This window comes from Cetorhinus maximus, chromosome 23, assembly GCF_964194155.1.
Source record: "Cetorhinus maximus chromosome 23, sCetMax3.hap1.1, whole genome shotgun sequence".
Classification (NCBI taxonomy): Eukaryota; Metazoa; Chordata; class Chondrichthyes; order Lamniformes; family Cetorhinidae; genus Cetorhinus; species Cetorhinus maximus.
This window is the reverse complement of record NC_135901.1, coordinates 47,172,279-47,197,769: the sequence shown is the minus strand read 5'-3', so window position 1 is coordinate 47,197,769 and position 25,491 is coordinate 47,172,279. Positions and strand designations below refer to the sequence as shown.

Genomic DNA, 25,491 nt, shown 5'->3' with positions numbered 1-25,491 from the left:
ACAGTTGCAGAATAAGGGGAGGCCATTTAAGACTGAGATGAGGAGTAATTTTTTTATTCAGAGGTCGGTAAATGTTTGGAATTCTCTGCCACAGAGGGATGTGGATGCTGATTCATTGAGCCTGTTCAAGAAAGAGATCGATAAGTTTTTAGATAATGGAGACAACGAGGTGTATGAGGATAGAGCAGGAAAGTGGCCATTTGGTGAAAGATCAGCCATCATCAAATTGAAGGGCTATGCAGGCTTGAGGGGCCGAATAGCCTACTGCTGCTCCTATTTCCAATGTTCCTAAGTTCTGACTCAAGTAAAAAAAATGTTCCCATCTCGACTGAACATCCAACCTCTGAGTTTCAGATTTCAGCAACGTGTCTGAAGCGCCCAATTCAGTGAAAACAATTGTCCTCTATAGTGTTCCATTATTTTCAAACACCAAACCATCAATCAAATCACCCCTTGATTTTTATATTCCTGAGAAGACAAACCTGATTTGTATCATCTCTGCTCATATTCTAAACTTTGGAACGTTGGTAAACATTCTGCTGAATCTGAGAGATAAAGATTCCAATGTCAGTCACTTCTTTGTAATTTACTCTGCCCAGACCTATAGACAGTATCCCAGGTGTATATTAAGTAGGGTTAAGCATCGATGTAGTAAGACATCCTCCCTTCTATTTTATATCCCCTAACTGTAACGGAAACATTATGTTGTCATGTATAATTATCTTTTGCGCACAACTCCTACATTTAAGTGAATTGCACGTGAAGATCATTAAAATTTCTTTGCGACTGCAACATTCCTATATTTCCACCTGTCCAATCATGCACAAACATTTCAGTTTAAGATCGAGAATTAAGGAACTCTCATCTGCCTCCATTGAAACGCATATGCCACAGTTTCACTAGCTCCCTTAACCTATCACTGTCTCTTTGTAACTGTACGCTCCTCTGTGCAACAAAACTGTTTTCCATGGGAACATTTATATAAGTGATTCGCACTTATTTTCTTTCAGAATTCCAAATCTCCCATAAGTTCATTAGTCACTACTTTCCAATGAGATAACACGCTATTATCCATAATGTCAGTCTTCCACTGCCAACCAATCACCTAACCAGCTCAATAAAACTCTTTCCAATCTTAAAGGACTTACTTATTTGTATTGTAAGGGAGTTATAATAATGTTAATGGCATTTATTGTAAAAATGCTAACATGTGTGTCTATATTTGTCTGTGTGTGTGTATGTGTCTGTGTGTGTGTGTGTGTGTGTCTGTGTGTGACTTAATTGAGTTAAAGGCAGCTGGTCTGAAGGCTTTGCTCTGTCAGGAGACAAGTAAGGGTTGCAATGTTAAGTAGCTAGATCTAAGAGGTAAAGGGAACATTTGCATTTTTAAATAAACCAGGCAGGATTATTTTCGAAGGAATGAGGTGAAACGTGTCACCTAACCAGGTGAAGCTCAGAAAAAGTGTGTTTATTTTTCCCACAGATTACTGGTAAAATAAGTACAATGAGAAATTTTGTTATGATTAGGGAAGTAAAGCCCAAAGGCATAGTGAAACAATGCGAGTTTCCATTCAATAGGGAAACTATGTGTAAAGGAGCGACGGTTCTGTGTAAGGGTAGGCAATTTAAGATCTAATGAATGTGAGAAACCATCAACATCTACGCCTCAACATGCTATCTACAAGGAACTGAACGTAAGGAAACTCTCTTTGAATTGGATTGTTCAGGGTATCATGACTCATTGTCTGGGTATTTTAAAACCCACGGGTCTTACTGATGCCCTAATGAAAGTGCAACTGGGAGTTAGATTAATTAGGGGCTATTGAAGTTATCATAATAGGAACATGTGGATCTATGTATGTATTTAAAGGTTTTTCTCAATTAATAAAGGTTTAATTTAGTGTGGTAAGAAACATATAAGCCATGATAGTCTTATTGTTACTGAATTCAAAGCATGCAACTCGAAATGCAAAATGCAGAACAAGTTGTGACAATTGTTTCACGTTTCCCTTTGGGATTTGAGCAGCTCCGCATTCACCATCAGCAGTGCCATAACGTAGTTGGGGGCCCTTTGCCGGATAAGTTTGAAATTCTTTGATTGGGTTGGAGTTGCTGAATCTTCAGGTTACCATTATGAGAACCACTTTGAATTCATGAGTTGGTGTGCGCTTTTGTGAAGCAGTGGGACTGCAATATGGCTTTGGCAGTTGCTCAGTCATGTTTGGGGGTTGACGTTATAACTTCGGGCTGGTTTCCATAAGTTAATGGAATTGGTGGACAAATTACAATTGGGACAATCTGGATGGGCTAAAGAAGCAGATACAATTGAAAGTATAGCACAGCACTTAGTGTTGGAAGTGATAACTGACAATTGTGAGTCAAAGCTAGAGGCTTCCCGTTCTGTTAGAAATGAAGAGGCTTGAATTTGAACAATCAAAGGAACTGAGAAAACCTGAGTTGGAGGCAAACGAAAAGGAAAAAAAATTGGGAATGCAATAAAAAAGAAACTGGAACAGGAGGTAGCAGAAAAAGAAAGGGAAAAAGGGAGATTATTTCCAAAAAATTGAAATGCGAAAACTTGATCTCCGAGGGAGAAGTTAGCAATGGAGGAGAGAATGAAGGAAAGAGGCTGAGAGTATCGGCTTAAAAAACTGGATTTCAAAAATGAGACAGCAGATGCTGAGGAAAGTTCTGAGGATGAAATAAAACCTTTAGAATAAAACGCACTGGGGAGATTTTTATATTTTTACAAGCTCTTCCAAAGTTTGAGGAAAGGGATGTGGAAGCTTTCTTCATTTAATTTAAGAGGATAGCTAAAGAGATTGAATGATCATAGGGAAACTAGGCATTGCTGTTACAATCCAGGTTGGTGGGTAGAGCACATGAGGTTTATGCTTCACTTACAGAAGAAATGTCGGTGAAATATTCAGTGGTTAAAAAAAATGTTATATTGAGTACATGCGAGTTGGTTCCTGAGGCATACAGGCAGAAATGTGAGAATGTGAGAAAATAGCCTGGGGAAACTTATACTTGGTTTGGAATAGTAAAACAATGTATTTTTTATCGGTAGATAAGAGCATTAAAAATAAAAAAGCAACATATTGCGCGCTTAGAGAGGCAATTCTATTAGAAGAACCTAAAGATTCAATTCGTTTGGTAGTGAAAACTCATGAGGAGGACCAATAGATTGAAACGGTAAGACAAGCAGCAGAGAAAGCTGAAGATTAAGAGTTATTCCATAGAGCTAAATATTTATTCATCACCGTTTTAAATCAGACAAAGATAGAAAGTGGGGGGAGGCGAAATAAATGTGGGCCATCAGGTAAGAGAAGGCGTAGGTGGAAATTCACTGGTCGTTTAATTCCGTGTAAAAAGAAGGGTGCTGAGGGTACAAGCAACATTCTAAATTTGGGCTGGATTCATTGTAGTCAAGTTGAGCATACGAAATCTGTATGCTGGAAATTGCAGGGAAAACCTGTTGGAATTATGTGCCCAAAAAATGTTGTGGAAGTAAAAGTACTGTGGGTTCAGAGGTTCAGGAACAGGAAAAAACAAGGTTTGTGTACACGTAAATCACGGACAAACAATGATATGTAAACAAATGGGAATATGTTCACAAGTTACCCAAGAGAATTCGAAGGATCAAGTTGCAGAAATGTTTAAAGGTGTTGTGTGTAAAGGGGAACTCGTCCCATGTGTACTGGGAGAAGTAGGTAAAGATGTTAGAATTTTAAGAGGCACAAGGGCTAGTGAATCCTTAATGTTTTGGGATAGTGACATTTGTTCTTCAGAGGGAGTATTGCAGGAACAGGTGATAATATTCGGGAGCATGGAGATGCTAAACCTATTCCATTGTTGAAGTTAAATTTAAAGGGTAAGTGGGAAGCAGGCGAGTTGATTGTTGGAGTCTTGGAAAAATGCCCATTTCAGGGGTTCAATTTATTTTGTGTAATGATATAGCGGGATCACAGGTTTGCATGAGGCCTATGATAGTGAAGTAGCCAATAAAAGCGTTTTCAACAGAGGTGATGCAGAAAGGGCATCCTGGATTGTTTGCAGGTTGTGTGATAACGAGATAACAGGCTCATAGCTTGAAACAATAACAGGAAATTCAGAGGCACGGAAAAGATGTGGAAATCCAATTAGATAACATGTTGTATGATAACATTTTTCACGACGAAAGAACAAAGGGGAAATGAGCTGAAGTGTTTAACGGAAAGATGTTGGTGAAGTTACAGGGAATAAAGGTTGCGCAAATAGAACATTTATTTCAGACAGCTTACTCAGAAACAGAGGCAAAATGTGTTCCAGAATGTTATGGGTCGTGTTTTAATGAGAGAACGGAGGGTGCTTCAACAAATGGGAGCTGGAGAGATGTGTATGAGATTGTAATGCCATTTGGATATAGAAATGAGTCTCTGAGGATAGCTCATGAAATTCCAAATGCGGGACGTTGAGGAATAAGAAACACACAGGCAGAGATTAAACGAACAAAAACAGAATTACCTGGAAAAACTCAGCAGGTCTGGCGGGATCGGCGGAGAAGAAAAGAGTTGACGTTTCGAGTCCTCATGACCCTTCAGCAGAACTGAGTAAAGTTAGGAGAGCGGTGAAATATAAGCTGGTTTAACGTGGGGGAGGGTGGGGGGAGAGAAGTTGGGGGAGGGGGTGGTTGTAGGGGCAAGCAAGCAGTGATAGGAGCAGATAATCAAAAGATGTCATAGACAAAGGAACAAAGACGTGTAAAAGGTGGTGATAATACCTAAGAGAATGTGCTAATTAAGAATGGATGACAGGACACTCAAGTTACAGCTCTAGTGGGGGTGGGGTGGAAAGACTGACAGGGCATTACAGTTATAGATTTTAAAAAATGGAAATAGGTGGGAAAAGAAAAAGCTATATAAATTATTGGACAAAACAAAAGGGAGGGGGAAGAAACGGAAAGGGGGTGGGGTTGGGGGAGGGAGTTCAAGATCTAAAGTTGTTGAATTCAATATTCAGACTGGAAGGCTGTAAAGTGCCTAGTCGGAAGATGAGATGCTGTTCCTCCAGTTTGCGTTGGGCTTCACTGGAAAAATACAGCAAGCCAAGGACAGACATGTGGGCAAGAGAGCAGGGTGGAGTGTTAAAATGGCAAGCGACAGGGAGGTTTGGGTCTTTCTTGTGGACAGACCAAAGGTGTTCTGCAAAGCGGTCGCCCAGTTTACGTTTAGTCTCTCCAATGTAGAGGAGACCGCATTGGGAGCAACGAATGCATTAGACTAAGTTAGGGGAAATGCAAGTGAAATGCTGCTTCACTTGAAAGGAGTATTTGTGCCCTTGGACGGTGAGGAGAGAGGAAGTGAAGGGGCAGGTGTTGCATCTTCTTCGTGGGCAAGGGGAGGTGCCATAGGTGGGGGTTGAGGAGTAGGGGGTGATAGAGGGGTGGACCAGGGTGTTATGGAGGGAACGATCCCTATGGAATGCCGCCAGGGGGTTGAAGGGAAGATGTGTTTGGTGGTGACATCATGCTGGAGTTGGCGGAAATGGCGGAGGATGATCCTTTGAATGCGGAGGCTGGTGGGATGATAAGTGAGGACAAGGGGGACCCTATCATGTTTCTGGGAGAGAGGCGAAGGCGTGAGGGTGAATGCGCAGGAGGTGGGCCGGACACGGTTGAGGGGCCTGTCAACGACCGTGGGTGGAAAACCTCGGTTAAGGAAGAAGGAGGACTTGTCAGAGGCACTGTTTTTGAAGGTAGCATCATCAGAACAGATGCGGTGGAGGCAAAGGAACTGGGAGAATGGGATGGAGTCCTTACAGGAAGTGGGGTGTGAGGAGCTGTAGTCGAGGTAGCTGTGGGAGTCGGTAGGCTTGTAATGGATATTGGTGGACAGTCTATCACCAGAAATTGAGACAGAGAGGTCAAGGAAGGGAAGGGAAGTGTCAGAGATGGACCATGTGAAAATGATGGAGGGGTGGAGATTGGAAGCAAAATTAATAAATTTTTCCAGGTCCAGGCGAGAGCATGAAGCAGCACCGAAGTAATCATCGATGTACCGGAGAAAGAGTTGTGGGAGGGGGCCGAAGTAGGACTGGAACAAGGAATGTTCCACATACCCCATAAAGAGACAGGGATAGCTGGGGCCCATGTGGGTACCCATAGCCACACCTTTTATTTGGAGGAAGTGAGAGGAGTTAAAGGAGAAATTATTCAGTGTGAGAACAAGTTCAGCCAGACGGAGGAGAGTAGTGGTGGATGGGGATTGTTCGGGCCTCTGTTCAAGGACGAAGCTAAGGGCCCTCAGACCATCCTGGTGTGTGATGGAGGTGTAGAGGGATTGGACGTCCATGGTGAAGAGGAAGCGGTTGGGGCCAGGGAACTGGAAATTGTTGATGTGACGTAAGGTGCCAGAGGAATCACGGATGTAGGTGGGAAGGGACTGGACAAGGGGAGGGAGAAGGGAGTCAAGATAACGAGAAATGAGTTCCGTGGGGCAGGAACAGGCTGACATGATCGGTCTGCTGGGACAGTTCTGTTCGTGGATTTTGGGTAGGAGGTAGAAGGGGGCCGACCGAGGTTGGGCGACTATCAGGTTGGAAGCTGTGGGAGGAAGATCTCCAGAGGAGATGAGGTCAGTGACAGTCCAGGAAACAATGGCTTGATGCTCAGTGGTGGGGTCATGGTCCAGGGAGAGGTAGGAAGAAGTGTCTGCGAGTTGACGCACAGCCTCCGCGAGGTAGAGGTCAGTGCGCCAGACAACAACAGCACCACCCTTGTCAGTGGGTTTGATGACAATGTTGGGGTTGGACCTGAGAGAACGGAGTGCAGTAAGTTCAGAGAGAGACAGATTAGAATGGGTGAGAGGAGCAGAGAAATTGAGATGACTCATGTCACGCCGACAGTTCTCAATGAATAGAACAAGAGAAGGTAAGAATCCAGAGGGAGGGGTCCAGGTGGAGGGAGAATATTGGAGGTGGGTAAAAGGATCCATTGAACGGGGAGAGGACTCCTTCCCAAAGAAGTGAGCACGGAGATGAAGACGGCATAAGAAGAGTTCAGCATCGTGCCGAGCCCGAAATTCATTAAGATGAGGGCGTAATGGTATGAAACTAAGTCCTTTGCTGAGCACTGAACGTTCAGCATTGGAGAGGGGAATGTCAGGGGGTATAGTGAATACGCGGCTGGGGCTGGGATTGGAAGATGGGGTGGGGACGGAGGGACAAGCAGGGGTGGAGGGTCCTAGATGGGTGTTGGTGTCGATGAGTTGTTGGAGCTTGCGTTCCTTAGCACTTGAGAGAAAGAGAAAAAGTTTCTTGTTGAGGCGTCGGATGAGACGAAGAATAAAATGAAACTGGGGGCACGCGCAGCTTTGAAAAAGGGTGCGGCGGTGCTGCTGGAGGGAGAGGTCGAGTGTGTTCATATGACGGCGCATGGCACTGAGCGTGGATCTCAGAATGCGACTGGAACAGCAGTCTGAGAAACGTTTTATGTCCCGGAAATACCTGTAATCCTGGGTCGGTTCGAAACAAGAGGGATGGAATTTCAGTTGAAATCCACGTGGGGTAAGTCGGAGACGGAGACAGTCACTGAGAACGGAAATATGGCTGTGAAAGCGGGTTTTAGTAAACACCTTGTTTGGAGATTAAAAGAACTTGTTTTGGCCTGGATTGCATAGGGCTGTAGTCAAATTCTGTAGAACATTTAAACACATATCAGGTGATAGCGAAACCACAAGCAGTGATTAAGGCAACGCTTTAATTTCAATTCCATCCTTTGGAAAACCTTTTACTAGGGCCATGATTGATCGTGCAGGACACCTCCCTAAGAATAATAGTGGAAATCAGTAATAAATGACAGTAATGAATGTGTCTACCAGGTTTACCAACACCCAATTGCACCAAGCAATTTAACTTGGTAACTGACGCGAGTGATATAGGTGTTGGGCCATACAGCTCCAAGAAGATGACAAAGGAACTGACAAATAGAATACTTTTCTAAGAAGTTGAATACACACCGGGGAAGATATTCAGTGATTGAAAAGGAAACTTTGAGTTTTGGTGTTAGCGTTGCAGCATGTTGAGATCTACGTTGCAAGCAATTCTTCAGAAACAATTGTTTATACAGACCATAATCCTTTAAAGTTTCTGGACAAATTTCGAGACAGAAGTGCAAGGCTATTCAGATGGAGTTTATTACTGCAACTATTTAAACGACAGATTATGCATTTAGTATAAGATGGGTTAATAACAATGAAGCCATCTTTTTAAATTAAACGGTTAATTTTTTGAATGAGGCAGGGGAAGTCTGAAAGATGTAATAATGGTATTGGAATTTATTGTAAAATAGTGATACCCGTGTCGATTTGTGCCTGTTTTTGCGCCTCTTTATGCCTTTAATGAATTAAAGGCAGCTGGCCTGAAGGCTTTGATGTGTCAGGAGAAAACTTACGTTTGAGATGTTGAGTAGATAGATGTAAGACGTAAGGGACACATTTGAATTTTTAGATAAACCTGACTTGATTGTTTTCAAAGGAGGGGTGAAATGTGTTACCTAGTCAGGTGAGGTTTAGACAATGTCGGTTTATTTTTCCCAATGATTATTGGGAAAATTAGTATTATGAGATTTTGTTTATGGTCAGTGAGGTAACGTCCAAAGACATAGTGAAACAATGGGAATTTGCATTCAAAGGAGGAAAAATGGGGAAAAAAGAACGAATGTGGGAGGCATTTTAAGACCTAACGAATGTGAAAAGCCTTCAGCACCTACGTCTCAAGCTTCTGTCTACAAAAAACTGAGGTTAAGGAAACTCACTTTGAATTGGATTGTTCAGGGTATCATGTTTATTTGCCTGGGCCCTTTAATGCCTATGTGTCTTACCGTTGCCTTAACGAACTTGTAACAAGGATTTAAAATAATTAGGGGTTTAGGCATTATCAGAACATCAATTTGTAGATCTATGCATGAGTTTTAAATTTAGACAGCAGCTTGAGGCATAGATGCTGAAGGCTTTTCACATTCCTTAGTTCTTAAAATGCCTCCCGCATTCGTTCTTTTTTCCCCTTTTTCCTCCTTTGAATGCAAATTTCCATTGTTTCACTAAGTCTTTGGACTTTACCTCACTGAGTAATAAACAAAATCTCATAAACAGTTATTAATAACTGTTATAACTTTTGTTGGTTTTAAAAATGTAAACAATATTAACATAATGGAATTGGCGGAGAAGCCTCTTACATGGAAGCTAAGCAAATTCCATCAGAAATTCGATGGCTACATGCATAGGCATCCATATACTTGGAGCATAATTTACTTGTTAAAAAAAGAAACAATTAATTTCTTTGCACATTTCCTTCCTGTGAAAATACAAGTCGGCTCTTTCTAATCATTTAAAATATCTCTAAGTGCAAAAATGCCACTCTTCCTTCTTCACACATTCCAATAAGAGATTTCAGATAGCAAATCTTAGATAAGACATCCCACAAAACAGCCTCTTCCCCTTTCTATATACCTATATACCTATGTACCTATCTACTGACAGACTGACCAATCTCTGTCTCCATCTCGTTCACTAGTTCTCTTTATACCTTTATCCATAGTTCTCTCACTCTCTCACATTCTCTGTGAGCTGAGACTTGAAGAAAGATTGTTTATTCCTTGTCTTGGAAACAAATAATCTTTGTCGTTTGTTTGGATGGTTAATTCATGTTTGTCGTTTCCAGAGGGCGCTAGGCATTTGCTTGTGTCAATTCCCATCAGTCTATTCAATATTTTATCGAACATGGCTTGTGTAATTTTCACCCTCCTTTGCTGTAGTAACTTTCAGTCCAAACATTTGACCAATTATGTGACGGTGATAATTTCCCATAATGGTTCGTGCAAAATTCGTGTGGCATCAAGGAGCCCTCGCAAAACTGGAGTCAAGGGGAATCAGGAGAGAAATTCTCCGTTGGTTGGAGTCACACCTGGCACAAATGAAGATGGTTGTGGTTGTTGGAAGTCAATTATCTTAGTTGCATGGCATCATTGCAGGAGCTCCTCAGGGTAGTGTCCTCTGCCCAAACACCTTAAGCTACTTCATCAATGACCTTCCTTCCATCAGAAGGCCAGAAGTGGTGATGTTCGCTGATGATAGCACAACGTCCAGCATCATTCATGAGACCTCAGATACAGAAGCATTCATGTCCGCATACAGAAAGACGTGGACAACATCCAGGCTTGGGCTGACAAGTGGCAAGTAACATTCGCGCCACACAAGTGCCAGGCAATGACCATCACTAACAATAGAGGATCTCACGAATATCCATGTAATTTAATGACATTACTATCGCTGAATCCCCCAGTAGCAACACCCCGGGGTTACCATTGAGCAGAAACTGACCTGGACTGGCATATAAATACTGTGATTACAAGAGCAGACCTGGGGCTAGGAACCCTGCGGCGAATAATTCACTTCCTGACTGCCAAAGCCGGTCCACCCTCTACAAGGCACAAGTCCAGATGATCATTTTTGTGGAAAATACAAACAACTTAGCACGTTTAGCTTCCACATTGAATGCCACCTCTAATTGTTGCTGCCATTTTTGCAATTATGTCTATCTGTCTCCCAATTTTCTATAAAAATGGAGATGTGTTTGCAGTTTCCAATCTAAGGGGGCAATCCCTGAACGGAGGGAGCTTTGGAAAATTGTAGCCAAATTACGTATTATTTACTGACCTTCTTAAATATGAGCTTTGGATAAAACCATCAGACCTGGGGAATTGTTATTGTTTAGAGACATCGTCTTTTATAATATTCTTTCCTTTCTTACCTTTACGTTATCAGTTCAAGTCTTTATTATATATTCGTGATGATCCTGGAATGTCAGCTGTACGATTTTCTTCCTATTCTGTTGGGATGTAAAAAGTAATTGTGTAAACAGCCTGCCATATGCTTATTTTCGGTTGCAATATTACTCGCCTCTGTATTTTAAAAGGCTCACATTTCTGACATAAATAAAGTATAAAATACGAACATACCCAGCCCCACTCCCACCGCCCAAGGTGCTTTTCTTCTTTGTTAATATATTCTTAGAGTTGCTCCTGTCTAGCTTTAATCAGTCAGCGAGGCAGAGAGTTAGAGGGGGAGGGGTAGATTGAGAGGCAAAGAGATAGATAGAGAGATTGATAGAGGTAGAGAGAGATAGGTGAAGAGAGTGCGAGATACTAGCAGATTTCAGAAAGAGACAGACAAATTCTTGAAACTTGTAGACATATGGGAAAAACACAATAATGCAAATAAGTGCCAAGTGCTGCAGTTCAAGAATTAAAATCGAGAGTATAATTTAAATTCAACTATTTTGACGGGGTCCCACGGGAGATGTCCCTGGGCGTGTAGAAGTTATGAGACGTTGTTAATCCATTTGAAAATGTGTATTGGATGATTGGTTTTGGATAAGCAGCATTAACGTTGAAAAAAATAATCAGACTGACTTGATTTTGATCTTTACAATTATGTTGTTTGGCCTCAACTGGATCATGGTTCACTATTCTGGGTACCGCCCTTTTGGAGGGATGTCATGAACCTGAGGCGGTGGGCGGAGTCGGGGAGGAGAAAAGTGTTACTAGGACGATGCCAGGGAGAATAGAGATATTTCAAAAGTTAGAATTGAAGTTGGACTTTCTCTTCTTATCCCAATTAGTGGGACCGCTAATAGAGGCATTCAAAATTATGAGAGGTTTTGATAAAGCAGCTAAGGATAAATTATATCTTCTGTCAAGTGGATCGGTAATCGGAGGTCACACATTGGAAATAATTTTCAAAATAAAGAAAGGAGAACTTTACTTTCTCACTGGCAGTTGCTGAGACCCAGAAGACACAAACTGTAAAGATGGTGGAATTATATTTTGATAGAATATTTGTTTTTAAATGACATGGGCACGTACCAAGGGAAGGCGAAATTGCAGGGTCATTGGAGCAGAACTGGGATGAATTGTTAAAATGGAGCGCTCTTTCAAACAGCAAGCATGGGCATGGCGGGCTGAATGACCTCCTGTTGTGCTGTAATTTCTATCCTTCAAAGAATCCATTCTGCTTTTGAATATTTCTCGCCTTTTGAAATAATTGTAAGAATTTTACGGGTTTATATCCATAGCAATAATATTTTTAACTTGCAACTTTCTTTAGTTTTTCCCTGTTGCAGTTCTTATCATCCCCTTCACCTTCCTTTGTCTCATTTTTGTCTCCTCCAGCCCCGTTGATGTAGGTTATTCCTTTTTCTTTATGTGACCGATAGAGCACTCCGAGGAAAGAATGGATTGATAGCTGAGACTGGAATTGATACAAGAATACGGGGAGAACATGGACAGTGCTATCACTGCTAAAGTGACGCAGCATGATGAGGAAAAGCCTGAACAGCAGGAGGAGGTTGAGATTAATGCGGGGCCCGGTGGTAAAGGAGGATCGTGTAGATTAGTCTGGTATTCATAGGGATTTTGTAAAAGTTGGGCAGTGCAATTGAAGCCACGTTGATAAGTTCCTCAGGGTAGTGTCCTAGGCCCAACCATCTTCTGCTGCTTCATCAATAACCTTCCTTTCATCATAAGAAGTGGGGATGTTCGCTGATGGCTGCACAATCCTCAACACTATTCGTGACTCCTCAGATACTGAAGCAGTCCATGTCCAAAAGCAATAAGATCTGGACAATATTCAGACTGGGGCTGACAAGTGGCAAGTAACACTCACAACATACAAGTGCCAGGCAATAACAATCTCCCACAAGAGAGAATCTAATCATCGCCCCTTGGCATTCGATAGCATTACCATCACTGAACCCACCCTCTTTCAACATCCTAGGGGTTACCATTGACCAGGAGCTGAACTGCACTAACCAGGTAAATGCTGTGGCTGCAAGATCAGGTCAGGGGCCAGGAAAGTGCGGCGAGTAACTCATCTCCTGACTCCCGAAAGACTGTCCACTATCTAAAAGGCACAAGTTAGGAGTGTGGTGGAAGACTCTCTCCACTTGCCTGGATGAGCGCAGTTTCCACAATATTCAAGAAGTTTGACACCATCCAGGGCAATGATTGGCCCCCCATCAACAAACATTCAACCCTTCCACCACCAACGCAAAGTGACAGCAATGTGTAGCATTTACAACATACACTGCAGGGTCACACCAAGGCTCATTGGACAGCACCTTCCAAACCTTAACTCCTGGAACTCCCTCCCTGACAGCACTATGGGTGCACCTACACCACAGGGACTGGAGCAGTTCAACAAGGAGGCTTACTTCCTCCATCTCAAAGGCAATTAGGGATGGGAAGTAAATGCTGGCCTTGCCAGTGACACACACACCTCATGAATTAATTTTAAAAAACAATGGTCTGAGAGAAGAGAGGGTAAGTAGACGATATTTTGAATTGATATAGGTATATGGGGAGAGACATTGCCATTAGGATTATTTTGGGATTGATACAGGACTATGTGGATATTGTTGGAGCTTTAGTTTCGGATTGTTACAGTATTACGGGGAGACTGGAAAGTGATGTGATTTCATGATTATTACGGGCTATGTGGCAAACAGCACAGTGTGATTCATTGAGAATTGGAGACGATCTATTGGAGAGATCGTGGGCAGCAGGGATAGATTTTGATTGTCAGAAGAAAATGGCTAAAGATCGAACTGGTGACATTAGTGTGGGGCTGAGATCGAGCCAGCGGGGCAAAGCACTTATATTTGCATAAACAGGAGGCTACGGGGATGTCGTGTGCTTTTGTATTTTTTTCAGGATTGATGCAGACGTTTGGAAAGGCCTTGTCAGTGAGTTTGTTTCTGGATTGATCGCGATCACTGAAGCAAGAGCAAGTCAAGGGGATTAATTGAGGACTGTTACCTGGCTATGAGGAGAGTGTGAGCAGCGAAATGCAAACTGGGTTGATAGAGGACACAAGGAGCGGGTGTTAGTTTTATTAACCTACTGGGCTAAGGAGATACAGCGAGGCTGTGGGGTTGCCTTGTGACTGATACAAGGCTATGACAGGCCGATGGTTAAAGCCTTTAATGTGGAATGATACGGACTATGGAAAGTGAGTAGGGCCTTTGTGATTTGTTTACGATTGTTACCTGACTATGGAGAGAGAATAAACGGTGTGTTTAGTTTCTAATTGATGCGTGATTACAGGAAAAGTGCTATTCAGCGAGAATATTTAGAGGAATGATACAAGACCACAGGAGCAGTGGCATTGCTGAATAACGGTACAGCACAATGGAAAGAGAATGGAGTTGCTCGAGAATTGTGCAATACAATAGAGGGAGAGAGAGAGAGAGAGAGTGCTGCTGGACAATGTTAAAGGCCGGGACAGTGAGATTAACTTTAGATTTGTGCAGGCGAGACAGTGAACGTAGCATGGAATTCATACTGGAAAACGGGGAGGGTCAGGGAGCAATGTGACGAGTTTTGAATTGATACAAACCTATAGGGTAAGAGGTGGCAGTGAATGTAGTTTCGGGTTAGCACAGGGCTATTGGCAGAGTGTGTGTCACTGGATCAGTGCTGAATTGGTACCGAATTATGGAGTACAGACATTTCAGGAAAATTAATAAATGATTTCGACAGGGACAGTTGGGGATAGTTTTCCTTTGATACACATGAAGATAAGAACTGGAGTTGGCCATTCAATCTTTAGAGTCTTTGCTGCCATTCGGGATCATACCTGATATGTACTAAAAACCTGCATACATGTTGTGGCCAAAGAAACAAAAATGCAATCTCTCGTGAGAAAAAAAAAGTACAATTGATCTTAGATTTTAAATTATTGACTGAGCTAGCTGGTATTGCTGTCTTTGGGAGAGAGTTCATCACCTCTACCTCAATTTTCACAAAAAACGTTTCTGACCAATACCAAAGGTCATGTCCACTTTTTTGCACATGTCCCCATCTGCAGAAAACAAAATTGTTTACCGTTATCTGGTTTGTCCAGTAAGTTAAAAAACAATCAATTTACCCCTTGCCCTTTTCTGTTTCACTGTATACAAAATCAGTTTATAGAATTTTGCTCATGTTGCAAAACTGTAAGGGCTGTTAACATTCAGGCGAATCTGCAATGCGCTTCATCTATGGTCAATATATTTATCATTCTTGGCCATTTCAAAGGGCCTTACGCAGTGCTCCAGATGTATTCGTGGAAGGGATTTATGTTGCTGCAGAAAAACATGCAGTCTTTATAGTCTAGTTGTGCTGTGATTAAAGGCTATTTTTCATTGCCATTTGTTGTTTCTTTTCACGCATGACTACGAGATTTTAGTGATCTGTGTATGGGCTTCCTTAAATCTTTTGGGAGTCACACTTCCTAGAATTTCTTCACTTCAGAACTACTGGGAGGATTTTTTTTATACTTCCAAAATACCTGCACTCGCATTTGCCGAAGCTCGAATTCATCTACCACAGTTTCTCTCATTCACATGAACAATAAATGCCCCTTTGCAATTCTATACTGTATCTACTATACTTACTATGTATGGCTGGCAATTGTGTTATTAAAATGAGGTGCATAAATAGGGTAGACACGAAGGAAAGTTTCCCATTGGTGGAGGGATCAATAAATAGGAGGCATAGATATAAGGTGAGGGACAGGAGGTTTAGAGGGGATCTGTGGAAGGATTTGTTCACGCAGAGGGTGGTGTGAATCTGGAACTCACTGCCTGAAAGGGTGGTAGAGGCAGAAACCCTCATAACATTTAAGAAGTATTTGGATGTGCACTTGCGATGCCATGGCATACAAGGCTATGGGCCTAGCGCTGGAAAATGGGATTAGAACAGTTAGGTACTTGTTTGACCGGCGCAGAGTCGATTGGTCGAAGGGCCTTTTTCTGTGCTGTAGACCTCTATTACTCTATGTCTCTAAAATGATAATGCATATGGTGAATAGTTGAGTCTCAGAAAAGAGGTCACGTCCACTGAAATCGGAGTACACATTCGTTAGGCCTGCATTCTGACTTCGACTGCCTCACTAATGTCCTAAAATAAGGCCAACAACTTCACTGTAATTTCACTGACATTAATATTAGCCTGAAAGTTTTTTTTTTCTCTCATGTGCATTTAAACATTTTGTAATGTATTGCAGAAAGCCAGATAAACATTATCAATAGGCATTACTCTGTCCAGTCCGTTAGCTGTTTCCAATCGTTTGTATTAAAATTGTCGTTTAGTAGTGTAGAAATGAGTACTGCTGAAAAAAAGATACATGCTATTGTTTGGAGTAAGAGATAGTTTAATTAATTTACGTTTTTATTTTGTTGTTAGGAATGATTTTTAACTTTAATGTTTAAGTTTGACTTGTATTTCTGTATCTGTGCGTTAAGAAAAGGTCAACTTTAGATTTAGTTTCATTTTAAAAGGTCCCTGCATTTCTAGTGAGAGTTTTAAGACTGTTGCAGGTAAGTTAAACAAAAAATGGTAAACAAACTAGGCTGCTGACTAGCAACAGGTGTCAAGAGATGCTGGTCCCTCCCACAGACACAAACACAGGAGATATTGCAAACAACAGTTTGGTTTCGAAGCTGTTGGAGTTAAGTTGGCTTTGAAAGTAGGTGCCAGGAGAGACGGGAGCAAAGGGAACAGATAGCCAGTCCCAAACTAAAGAAAATAAAAACAAAATCCAGGGGTTTGGAACAGGAGAAAGTCCCAAGCAACATTCGAGTCAAAGGAATGTCAGGAACCTGGAAAAGGTTATGTTAAGTTAAGTTAAGAGTAAATGGCAGAAGGAAAGGCTCCAACCCTGAGACTTAAAGAGGCAAAAGCTGCAGGAAGTAGATTTAAAGCTTGAACAGCTTGCAAGAGGCCAGAAGGTCCAAAGAGACGGCTGAAGGTCTGTAACTCTTTGCTATGGGCACGTGAAGCAGCGGTGCACTGTTGACAGCTGATTCGCTCACAGAGGGTGTGTGGAAGAAAACCTGAATGCATGTGTTGACCCAGTGGAGAGGAATGTCGGAAGGAGAGCTCGAAACACTGGAGGTGAACCATTGTGAAAGGCGTCTGAGAGAAAACTTTGGTTTAGGAGAAGATTCCAAAGCGGGTTTTTCGAGGGTGGAGATTGGAAGCCCTCGTTTTGAAAGAAGCGGTTTGGTGAGACCAGCTGGCTCACGGAATAAAAAATGCGTTGGGGGAGTTGAGGAGAGATTCATAACACCTGACTGGGGTGACATCTATCACTTGGTTTCAGAGTGTGGTGTGTCTGACCACAGGTCGCCTATTGAATTACATGGACTGTGTACCTACTTGTGTTAGCCTTACAAATCTGTATAAATCTATAAATGGATAGATGTGGGTGCAGTATTGTAATAAATTTTATCTTTTCTTGTTTAATAAATGTTTTATTGTTTTGTTAAAAGTCCATTAGCTGACTCAGGTGACTCTGTTCAGTAGCTGTTGTCTACGTATCTAAACAAACAGATGAAAGTCAGGATTGATCAAGCTGGGTTCCACCCTGAGATCATGCAGGTCCACGGGTAACCTCGGCTGGGATCGTAACACTATCAAAGCTTTTAATCTTACACTCATCAGGACAGAGGTTCGGCGAGAGATAGGAGGGGGAGGGGGAAGAGTGAGAGGGTGAGAGGCCAGAGGGAAGGGGTGTTAGATTATTTTGCAACGCCAAGGACAGTGGAATGACATGCTGGTAGTTCCGGGGCTATGGGAAGCCAGTGGAGTAACTGATTAGTTTGGGATTGTTATACCACTATGGGAAGAGAGCAGGACATTGGGATTTATCTGTGAATGCTGCTGGGCTATCGAGGAGAGAGCAGCAGCAGGAAGAGTTTGGAAACGATACGAGGCTAATGGGATAACGCAGGGCAATGGAACTATTCTGGGAACGTACACAGGTATACGATGTGAATGTGGGGCAGTGGAATTACTTTTTTGTAAGTGATACAGGGATAAGGGGGCATGGTGGGGCAATGGGATTAGTTTTGGAATTGATGCAGGGCTATGGGGAGGACTGGAGTATTGTGATCTGCAGGAGAGATTAAGGGTTATTAGGAGGAAAGCAAGAAGTTGAAGTTTATGCCATAATGATATCAGGCAGGGCCTTGTTGAATGATGCAGCCATTCCGGCCTATTTCTGTTCCAAATATGATATTATGACTGAAATCAGTTTTGGTTGATACGGAGCTGCGGGGACAGGGAGGCGTAGTGGAGTTGGTTTGGCATTGATGCAGCGCTACGGAGAGAGACAGACAGTGGGGTTACTTTGTATTTGATACAAGCTATGAATGGAAAGTGGAATATTGAGATTATTTTGACATTGTTGCAGGAGGGAATGGAAAAGGATTGGAATCGTTTGCAGATTGTTACCGGGCTACGGAATAAAAGCGGGACACTTGGATTGGTTCGAGTTTGATCAAAGGCTATGGGGAGAGACCGTGGCAGTGGGATTATTTGACATTGATACAGGGCTATGAGGAGATTGTGGCCCAGTAGGATTAGTTTGAGATTGATAAATCGTTGTGTGCAGAGAGGGGGATAGTAGGAGTATGTTGGGGATTGATAAACAGTTATGGGGAGAGTCCTATTAGTTGGGAACTGATACAAGATGACGGATAGGGAGCGGGGCAGTAGGATATTTTGTACTTGATACAAGGTGTTGGGGAAGGAGCGAAGCATTTGATTAACTTGGGATAAATTCAGGGCCACTGAGAGAGACTGCGCAATTGGGATTAGTTGTGTAATCACATAGAGCTTCGGTGTGAAGGAGGAGCAGCGAAATTGGTTTAGAAATTATCCAGATAATGAAACGGGCATTGAGATTGGTTTAGCAATGATAGCGGGTCAAGACCAGGGAGCAGGAAAGGCACATTACTTTTGGGTTTGATGGGTTGTAGAGGGCAAGTGAACAATTTCGGGATAGGTCCAGGGCTCCGGGGATGCAGTCTTGTGGTGGGATTGGTCTGTGATTTTTGTAGAGCTACCGGGACAGCGCAGGGTAGTGAGATTAATCTATGAAAGTTACGAGCTTTAGATGAGAGCGCAGCTGTGGAATTAGTTTGGAAATTATACAGGACTGCATTAGAGAGAGAAAGGTAGTGTAGTAATTTTGGATTGATAGAGGAAAATGCAGGGAGTGTGTAGCATTTGGGATGAGTTTGGGATTGATGCAGAGGAGGGGAGGGAGAGACCGGTGGAATGAATTTGGAATTGATACATTTCTATTGGGAGAGATAGGGGCACTGGGACATTTTTGGCATTTGGCAAGAGATTGAAGCATTGTGATGAATTTAGCAGTGATGAAACTCTATTGGGTGAACACAAAGCAGTGTGGTTAGTTTAGAAATGCAACAGCGCTCTGGGGAGGGAGCAAATATTTTAATTAGCTTGGGGATGATATGGATGATACGCAGGGAAAACATTGTTTTGGAATTGACGTCGTGCTAAGGGGAGGGAATGGGGGAGTGGGATTACTTCGGTATAGGGCCAGGGCCACGGAAAAGGAGTACAGTAATGGGATTAGTTTGGGATTGATATTTAGCTCCGAGGAGAAAGCAGAGAAGTGAGTTTAACCTGGGAATGCCTACGGATAAGCTTAGAGCAGTAATATTAGTTCATAAATGACAAAAGACTAACGGAAGAAGGCAGAGCAACGGGATTTGAGGAAATTGATGTACGTATATGGGAGAGACTATTGCACTTTGGGTCGACAAAAGAGTTAAGAGTTAACGTGGGCAAGCGGGAAAGGGCAGTTATTGTCACAATTATACCAGCCATCATCTTGTTGAATGGTGGAGCAAACTAGAGGAGCCGAATGGCCTATTCGTGTTCCTATTTCTTTTGACATTATGATTTGGATTAGTTCAGGTTGATACAGGGGTGTGGGGAGAGATAGGTGTAGTGGAATTGGTATTTCATTGATGCAGGGCTGCAGACACAGGCAGCAGTTAGTTTGTGATTGAATAAGGTTTATCGGGAGAGACTGGGACAGTAAGATTACTTTGACAGTGAAATGTGGAGATAGAGTGACTGGAGGACGAATTTGGGACTGGGAGAGGGCTATGGAGATAGGGTGGGGCAGTGGGTTTAGTTTGGGATGGTTCCAGTACTATGGAGGCTTGGAGAAGCAGTGGGATGACATTGGGTGTGATACAGATCTTTGGGTGGAGAACAATACTGTGGGATTATTATGGCGTAGGCACAGGGCTATGGGGAGCCCGGGGGCAGTGGAACCATTTTGGCTTTGGCACAGGGCAATAGGGATAGAGCGGGAAAGTGTATCTATTTAGCATTGCTACAGGGCTATTGGGAGAGCGCAGGGCACTAAGGCAATTTTGGCGTTGGTACAGGATTTTGGGGCAAGTGCAACACAGTTGGATTGGTTTGGCATTGATATAGTGTGACGGCGAGGGAGTGGGACAGTGAGCTATTTTGTAATTTATACAAGCATATGGAGAGACAGTGAAGCCTTGGGATTGGTTTAGCATTTATACAGGAGAGTAGAGAGAGGCATTGGGGTTAGCTTAGTAATGAAAGAAGGTTTTGGGGTGAAGACGGGCCAGAAAGGTTAGTTCAAGAATGTTACTGGGCTATGGTGAGGGACCGGACGTCGAGATTAATTCATGAATTGATACACAGCTATTGGGAATTCACGGGACAATGGGATTTGTTTGTGAATAGATACAGGACTATGGGAGGTAGCAGAGCAATGCAATGGGTACGCATTTTGTCATTGCTGAGAATAGTTAATAACATTTTTTCCGACTGCATTGTGTTTATGTTGGCAGCAATTAATGGTTTCTCAGTCAGTTTCCTGTTTTGCTGAACAGTGAGTAACCATGGAAACCGTTCACCGCCACTATCAGTAGCAGGCAGATTTCCTCAGCAGCCTCTCTGTATTTCTTAAAACTCCCAGTATCAGAAAGGAAGCGATTAATCATTGTAAAGCAATCCGAGACATTTAACGGCCACGTTGTGCATTATAACAGCGAATCAGAAAAAATAAAACTGTTTCATAAAATTGCTGATGAGAATGTGGACGATGTGAATTGATAATATTACTGAGACATGTGTGGGTTTATACTGAACCTGCAGCGTTCCACTGTCTCCAATGTATTCCAAAGCTGCATCTCGCACAATCTGACATTTCATTTCCTAAATCATTGCTGCCCGGTCTAGTTCACTGCCTTTGCTCGGCATGGGTTTACTCTGCGGTGGGGAGAACAAAGTGCATCAGGTAATAGTTTTGCCCAGCAATTTCTTTCTGACTGATACTGTCGCACAGACATTCGTGGAAGAACAAAGACAGACCTGTCTAAGTTTCGAGTTCAATCATAACATCCAATGCAACCCATTCAGCAGGGGATAGAAACACCTCCGAAACATCTGAGATATTGCGGGAATCATCATCAGCATTATCATTATTATTATCATCTTATTATTGTTAGCATTATGATTATCAATAAGATTCTCTCTATAACAATAATTATTATTAACAAAATGAAAATCATCATCATTATCATTAAAATTATTATCATTATCGCTACCCTATCATTAATATAATCATTGTTGTTATTATTCTTGTTATATTTCCCATTACTAACATTATTATTATCATGGTCATTCTCATTGACAATAAAATTAATATTATGATTATCATAATCATGATCAGTATTATCAGTATTGTTAAAGTTAACATTGTCATTACCATTCTTGTTATGTTTCATATTATTGTGCACACGACCAGCTCGGGCCAGAACACGGAAACACCTGCCGTGAACAAGAAACTGTAACTTCACCGGTGCTGCGATAAGTTGTTAAGCTTTACAGAACATTTCACAATTATCGACTGTAAAATTGCGACCATTTTTCACCGCGCTGACATATGCGAGAAATTATTTTATTTTTACCGTGTTCCTGGTATTCCGCAGTCATCAATTATTTACGTTCGCCCCGCTTTTGCTCACTGGTTGGAGAAATGGCCCAACATTTGTCTGGTGAAAGTAAGCCGCACTTTGCTGGCACCTGCCGGCGCTGGCTTGTTATTACAGTTCATAAACAGGTTGGTGCGCCTCTGGCGGGTGGAATAGTTGTTGCCCATTACAATCTCCAATCACGCAGGAGGAACAGGTAAATTCATGAAGCCCGGGAAACTCGGAGGCTTTCTCAAGCTCCCTCCAGCGGCGTAAGTTACGCTTGGCCAGACAAAGAAATGGAAAGCAAAGTGGAGTTTGATAAGAAGAAGCGGTATGACACAGTCTTACATACGATTTAAAACACTCAAATAGACCAATTGGGTAAACAGCTCTGAGCTACCGTTTATGATTCCCGTAAAGCTCTTCGACTTTACTTCATCTCACTGTTTCAACAGATCCTCTATTCCTTTCTCGCTCAAGTGTCTACCTATAATCCCTTTAACGACACCCCATTCTATTCGTCTCAATTATATCTTGTGGCAACACGTTTCGCACTGTTATCAGTCTCTGGCTGTATCTGATTCTCCTGAATACTCTATAGGACTTGAAAATGGCTGTCTAATGATTTAGGCCTTCGTTTCGAAAAGTTTACTTGAACAAAAATTGAAATCATATCTTTATATCTACTCTTTCTAATGTTAAACTTAAAGTCAGGGCAGTTCACCTTAGTCTCCTCACTAAAGCAAAGTTTCAGAGCGTTTGCATACTTATTGTAAAATAACGATCCAGAAATTAACCTGAGAGTTTTATCAATTGTTTTCAGTCACTGTTCGAGAATGAAAAATAAATACAAGTGTTGCTGAATAAGAGGCATGCTTTCGAAGTTGTCCGTCTTGCCCTCATCAGGATAACTGCACCACTTAAACCAGCAGTAAATACACTTACAAGTTAACTTGCATGAGAAGAGATTGCTGATTGGTTAGGAAGTGTGCTCTGATTGCTATAGCAGTTGCCATGGGTGCTGCAGCAGAGAAAATTTAACTGTTAACTGCCAAGCTTCTTGTTTCACATTCAAACCAGGCAGGTTGACTCTGATTGTTAAGGCATCGTCATGGGGAATGAACCTGGGAATCGCGGTGCCCCAAGCTTATTCATTGTTTGGAAATGGCGTTATTCGTACACATGCTACTTCACTCTGCAAAGGACAGGGCCTGTGTGTGAATATATGTGAATTCTAACATGCGTCGGTGAGCCAGACTGCGAACCCGACTGACAATCTTAAATTGGTTTTCAGTGCAATTCTTTGCACAATCAGGATTGTTTAGCAAGTGTTGTTCAATCGCGGAATCCCATATAATGTTGGACAGGATGTTTTGCAAGCCCGGGCTAGCTGGGTACAGTCAGTACATTGCTTGCTGCGACAATCCTAAGGAACAGGCTGTTTGATATGAACATACAATCATTGGGAAGTACTGCCTACATGCCTGGCTTAAACAGGCACTGAAATTAATCAGTTCTGTTGAAGGGTCATGAGGACTCGAAATGTCAACTCTTTTCTTCTCCGCCGATGCTGCCAGACCTGCTGAGTTTTCCCAGGTAATTCTGTTTTTGTACTGAAATTAATACTGTCTTATAGTGTCTATAGTGATTTAACTACCTACCAAACCATCTATCTATCTATTTATCTCTATTATCTATCTCTATATCTGTTTGTCTGTTTCTTTGCTTCTTTATTGACGTAATGCTAAATGTTACCTTGATAAGTAGGGCCAGCCCAAACTGGCAGTGACCCTCTTGAACTGCTCCTGTTCACAATCAAGGCAATCATGCTGATTAAGCTCTTGTCAACTCCGAATGTAAAAGTACAGAACTAAGACTATGTATACTGCACATATAAACAGTCAGTGTTGGGCCTGTCAGCACAGAATGTAGCAATGCTGAAATGAACCAATGCAGAGTGTGTACGTTCAACTGCGGCTGTCAAAACTGAAATTACATTTACTTAACTGTTCCTGTCCACAGCAAGTAAAACTCTGCTGAAATTCCCTATTCCAAGCTGAAAGAACGTTTGCTGAATACGATCTTTTCTCGTTGAAATTACCAGCCCAATGTATACATTGAATATAACTGAACTAATCTGACGTCGCCCTGGCTTTAATGAATACAGTCTTACTGAATTATACCTGCACACTCTGAACTTATCCATTCTGATGTCAGCCTGTCCACTGCCCTCCGTCGCATGGATTTACCATCCCACCAAACTCAATGGGCTTTTGACGGGCTCGTCGCAGTTTTCGACCCCGCCCCACTGCCACGGGGGCGTAAGATTCCGCCCAATATAACCACCTTGAAATTACCGTATCAAAATTGAAAGCACCAACGCTGAACTGAGGATGTTTTCAGGAAGATACAATTTTTTTGTAATGTTATTTGGAATTAATTTTAAAGTAGAGTAAGAGTGGGGTCTGAGTCTTTCTATGTGTGTCTGTCCGTGTGTGTTCGACTTAATTGAATTAGAGGCAGCTGGGTGGAAGTCCTTGATGTAAGAAGAGAAGCTCGGTTTGAAATGCTAAATCGGTGAACAAGGGTGAAGTTGTAGAATGTGAGGTGTAAAGGGAACATTTGCATTTTAAAATAAACTGGAGTAGCGTGAATTCAAAAGAGGGGTTGAAATATTTCACCTAGCCAGCAGAAGTTAAGAAACAGTGTGTTTATTTTATCCCATGGATTTTTGGTAAAATTAGCATTACGATACATTTTGATTATTAGAGAGGTAATCCCCAAGACATAGTGAAACATTGGGAATTTGCATTAAAATGGGAAAATATGTATAAAGGAGAGAAGGCGGTGTGCAAGGGAAGGTATTCTAAGATCTAACAAGCGCGAAAAGCCTCCAGGCTCTAAGTCTCAATTTGCTGTCTGCACGAACTGAAGTGAAGGAACTCACTTTGAATTCGACTGTTTAGGGCGCAACTTGCCTGGGTCTTTTAAAAGCTATGTGTTTTACTGTTAACGAAGGTATAGCTGGGAGTTAGATTAATTAGGGGAGCTATTATGGTACTAATTTATAGACCTATGTATGTGCTTAAAATCATTTCCTTCATTAATAAATGTTTAATTTCGTTTTGTGAAAACCCTTTAAGCTTCGATGCAAGTTCCACAGAATGATTTTTTTTGTTTGTTTTAAAGCAGCAAAATTTTAAGAGATGCAGCACGGGGCTCGAAATCCACGACACTAAAACGAAGTGTCTCATGATCTAGCGACAGAGCAAAGCGGGGGTGTGAGAAAGAAACCTTCATATCCCAACACATATGGAGACAAACGCTGTTTTCCACCTGGAGCCTCAGCTGGTTCTGAATTTCAAAGTGTGGAAGATAATCGACCTACAAAAGCCCAAAGGTTCAAATGCATTCTTCTCAATCATCAATAACATCATTAACATCTTCCACTTCTTAGCTGCACCTCCTTCCAAACATTTCAAGCTCTCCATGCAACTTTCATCCTGATATTTTTTCTCTACCACTTTAACTTGAAGCTGCACAACTAATGTGAATTAAGTTTGTGCTGGTAAAAATGCATTCACCTCTCGGGGAACTGAGTTACATTGACACACACAGAGGAACACACACAGA

General features: G+C 42.1%; 1 long non-coding RNA gene across 1 annotated transcript; it reads right to left on the bottom strand.

Moving 5' to 3' along the window:
* Positions 1-10,819: 10,819 nt before the first annotated feature.
* Positions 10,820-21,821, bottom strand: LOC144697640 (uncharacterized). Its single transcript, XR_013580415.1, has 3 exons — positions 21,651-21,821; positions 21,032-21,151; positions 10,820-10,866 (listed from the first exon to the last, which is right to left on the bottom strand). It is a non-coding gene; the product is annotated as an uncharacterized LOC144697640 (long non-coding RNA).
* Between the last annotated feature and the right edge of the window lie 3,670 nt (positions 21,822-25,491).